The sequence below is a fragment of the Peromyscus leucopus genome, chromosome 2, assembly GCF_004664715.2.
Source record: "Peromyscus leucopus breed LL Stock chromosome 2, UCI_PerLeu_2.1, whole genome shotgun sequence".
Lineage (NCBI taxonomy): Eukaryota > Metazoa > Chordata > Mammalia > Rodentia > Cricetidae > Peromyscus > Peromyscus leucopus.
This window is the reverse complement of record NC_051064.1, coordinates 33,790,067-33,794,907: the sequence shown is the minus strand read 5'-3', so window position 1 is coordinate 33,794,907 and position 4,841 is coordinate 33,790,067. Positions and strand designations below refer to the sequence as shown.

Here is a 4,841-nt window from a genome sequence, read left to right as displayed (position 1 = left end):
TATTTTCCTTCAAAGAAGAAAACTGAAGATGATTGGGTCTATGCATGGCACTGGTTAGAAATGTTTTTGTGAGTGTTTCATGAGGAGCTGAAGATGTATAACAGCCTTTGCACAATTGTCATAGTCTGATGCATTTTACCATTGCTTTCTGTCACGTTTATGGGGAAGCGAGTAGAAGAAAGATGTGCAGATCTGCCCTTGGTGAGCCCTGACTATGGCAGCAATAATGTTCTTTTTTTAATCAAAGCATCATTCTTCTTCCTGATAAACTCAGAAAGTAATGGAAGCTACACTGAGGACAGGAGACTAAAAATATATGAGGTCCTTTTCTGCTGTGCTGAAAACAACTAAAAGAACACTTCATAGAAGTCATTTGCTCCACACCATAATCCATCAGGCTATTAAACATTTCTTTGAAGATAGAATGCTAGGAATATTAATCTGTATAAAACCTGTATTCTTCATCCTTGGGGAAGGCACAGGAAATTTCCCAGGGGAACTTCAACATTTCTCTAAGCCTGGTTAAAAAAAAAAGAAATCAATTCAGATTTTTATCAATAAACCTTTAAATATGATAATGCATAGTTGTCTTTTATTTATTAACCCTGTTGTACTAGATTTCTTTATATATTTTATCTGTTGGTAATCCATTGTTAGAGCTTTTTTAAAAAAAACTGAGTAATGTTATAAAGTATCAAGAACTGATTAAAGCAGAAACCTAGTGATACATTTCAGTTTCTGCTATTTTCTATAATAGTGACACTGAGAGACATGGCTGGGTTGCTTCTCATGGTGTGTTATAAGTACCTTAGTCCAGTTTATAATTGATGATGCAAACACAGAAACCATCATTTCCTCGTGTGTACTTAATGAAAAGTGAGTCTACATTTTGATTCTCATGCACAGTAGTATGAGACCCCACTTGTTTGTGTGGGGCACTTCTTTTTATATCCTAGATTCAGTTTTCTTATCAGTAAAACAGAGGACAAACAAGAATGATCTCTTATGTCCAATATATAATGTGTGCCATAAGCAGACTTTTTTTCTAAGAAAATATCACTAAAATTTAACTATCAAATATGTCAAGGAATTCTTACATTTATGACTTATTGTAGGCAGTTGGTAATCATGTTTTGAAGAATAATCTCTAGTAGTACTGATTTAATATGTTGATATTTACAGGTATTGTTCAATTACATGGTAGAGTGTGTTGGGACTAAAATCATCTTGTGCCATCACAATTTAGCAATGAAAAGAAATTCTAGATAAAGCTTCAGGGCAGGGACATTCCTTTCAGTGGAAGAATTCAGCACTTTGGATATGTAAGCAATCTAGTGAGGTAGCAAATGATTCCTGAAATGCAAGACCTGTTAGGTTCTTTGTTTGTTTCTGAAAAATTTCCCCTAAATATTCTGATTCACTGGTGAAATAGTATGAGAGGAAGACCATCCTCTGAACACTGAATCAAGCAGCATTGACCCCTGGGAGATAATGCTGGAGATAAATATTGTATGAAGTGATCAGTGAGCCTTGGAAGACCCTCTTTAGAGGTATTTTGGCTACAACACCTATGCTCATCTAGGGGTGATGTACATTTTAGTGTCTCCTCTTATGATGTTGACATGAAAATAACTTACAAAGTATGCACATAGGAAATATCTATTGTGCTGTACTTACTCCACTTCACATGAGAGAAATCAGAGATTCACTGAGGCTTCTCTGATACTATCCTTACTCTAATCTCTACCACAGTGAGATTTCCTGGAAAAGTAACATTAGTCTGGCACTCCATCATCAATCAATCCTTCATCATTGCTGAACTAAATATTGATTTTGTTATGATATCAATTCCCCATTCTAAACCAACATGTGTTAGGCATCTCCCTTCCAGACTTTCTGAAACATTGGGAAACCACAAAAAATGTAATCATTTTTTTATCTTTCAGCTTTTTCAAAAGGCAATAATACTTTAACTTGGGTGCAGGACTGTCTTTGTTACAGGTAGATGCCAATTCAAGTGAAGTTAATGCAGATCTCTTCCAAAGCCAACATTGTGTTCGGCTTCGTAGGAGACAGAATAGAGACATTGCTCTCCACAACTATGTAGCTGTGGTGTATCACCTCTGCATTTTCCTTTCTCTCATCTGAGTTCAAAGATGTCCTCCATGTTCATCTTCTCACTTGCCCTAATTCTTAAGTCATTTAATATCTGTAGCAGAAATACCAATAATTATAATGAACCCAAACTCGTTAGTGAACTGTGATTTCAAATGTCCAACTCAGTAGTCTAACTGTAGTGGTTGCATTTCCATAGACTTCACAGATACACATTAGCAATTACCAGAAAGAAACTAAGCAGAAGTGACAACATACATTTACTTTCCTTGCCTCTACCATACTTTTTTATTTATTATATTTTGAGAACTTCATATGTGAGTGCTATATTTATAACACTTCCATTACATTCTCTCCTTGAGTTCCTATGTCCCCTCAACTCTCTCAAATTTAGGGCTTCTTCATTATTGCTTTATAGGTATACACAAACACAACCTGCTAAGTCCATTTAGTGTTTTTAAAATGTATATGTGTTTAAGGCTGATCACTTGGAATTATACAGCTGCATTATTAAAATCAAAACACTCACATTCTCTTTCCCAAACTGAAATATTTCATTGAAGTAGATAGCCTTATCCAGTCTCATTAAATCTATAAACTTTCTAGTATAATGATTCTTTTTCCCATTTTCCCTGTGTAATAAGTACATCTGCCAGACAAACTTTGTTACCAGCTATTCTATGTGTTTGGATAATTTTTTGTTTACATAATCAAATAAAAATAACATTATTACTAGTTCTAACCAACATTCTTATACCAAAACACAACATTGAACTACAGAAATATCATCCTACCTTTTTCTTGGAAATGGAGACCATTTCCCAACTATCTCTGAGTCATATACTTTACACACTGAACTTTGATCCATCTGGAGGTTCTCAAGGGGGATTCAAAATAGCCTTATACTTCCCTTAACATAAAAGAACTATGTAATGTATTTGTCCCAACTCAACACAGTCCAAAGTCATTCCTTCAGATCGAAGCAGTTTGAAGTCTGTGGATAAATTTATTCATCTTCCAGGATTGTGCATGAAGCCTCCTCCTGTATGTATGCACTTTCCTGACTTGAACCAAGATACAGACCTCATTCCCCTGTGGATGTCATACATGGGTGAGTTTGAAGACAGTAATTCCATGAAACCCTTTTGCAACTCTGAGCATCCCACTGTCCCCCTACACCTCCACACACACAGATTTCCAACCCTACTTCCAGACCAAACGTTCTTGGCACAATTGTAAATTTGTATGAAAATCATTAAGATTCTTGATATAACACAAATGAGTTAGAAGGGAAGGTTCCACAGAGGACCCATTATTCCTTATTAATGCTGCCTTTGATCTTGATCATCTATTTAATTCTGGCCAAGAGTGGACCCTAAAGAAATGACTGGAGAGCTAGCAACCTTAAGGCAAGGAATCCAGAAATATAAAATAGATGTCCAAAGGGGTGCTAACCTCACGTGTCCTGAAGGGTCAGGCATTGATGTGGAGAACCCATGGCAAGTAAACAGATTCAAAGCAACCATGCTCCTCATAGCTTAAGTTAAGATGAACTTGGAATTCAAATCCCTCTGCAGAAGCAGGGGGTAGGGCCACCAAAACTCCCAAGTCCATACCCGAACACTCTGTCACTGGTATCTATCCTCCCTTAACCCCTGCTGACATCCCAAAGATATATTATCTAGCTGGTCCATTGAGAGAAAATCTTGGATTGTGTTCACCTTTACATTGCAGCATCTTAAAGTTAGATAACAATGATCTGTATGTTGAAAGCTGCAACGCATTAGAAACTTATAATTTAAAACACAATTAACCACACTGACTAGTTTTTAAATAGAAAATATGTAAATATACTACACTTGATCTTAGCCAAAAGGCCGAGAAGCGATGAAAATAGGTAAATATAAAGTGTTCAGATTTTATGCTTTTTTTTTCTCTAAGAAAATACAACACATACAACTAACTCCTCATGTACATTTTATTCTTAGCCAGAAGTTTTACTTTTTGAGTAAAGGAACAAAGTCTTGATTGACTAGGAGTTCACAGAGAATTGTTATCACAAAGGAATTGTTATAGCTACTCATGTTCTCAAAAAATCTGTCAAATACTATTAAATTGATAGGATGAATCAAATAAAATTTTAATGGGACATAAAAAGAATATTTTTTTAAAGTAAAGCCGAAAATCAGAACTGATTTCAATTAGACTAATAGGCTGAGCTGGTCCCTGAGACTACAGAGTGATGGTGTGAGTTCTTCATCTCCCAGACATCTTCCCTTACAAACCAATATACCTACCCATCAGGACTAACATTTGATGACATTACAGTTACAGACCTCAAACCTCAACGGCACCTTTAGTGAAATGTATTCTTTCTTATATCTACTTTTTTCTCTAATCAGTGACATAACTTACATGTATATATATATTTTAATTATTAAGCATTTGAGTTAAACCCTTTTGTGTAACTGTGACCAGAATTTCCAAAATAAATGATTTAAAGACAGAAAAGCATCTTTTGGCTCATAGTTTCCCAGAGTTTTCAGTTTGTCGCAGTGAAAGCAGGGCAATGGGACCACAGAGCAGTACCTGTTCCCATCATAGCATATTAGGAAGCAGGGAGCCTGAGACCAGAATTAGGAGTGGGTAGAACCTTCAAAGACTTGTCCCTAGTCACCTGTTTCTGCCAACCAGACTCTACTTCCTAGAGGCTCCACAGCCACCAG

At 36.0% G+C, this 4,841-nt stretch overlaps 1 pseudogene; it reads right to left on the bottom strand.

Annotated features, from left to right (window-relative positions):
* Positions 1–3,864: 3,864 nt before the first annotated feature.
* On the bottom strand, positions 3,865–4,004 carry LOC114699098 (annotated as a pseudogene).
* Between the last annotated feature and the right edge of the window lie 837 nt (positions 4,005–4,841).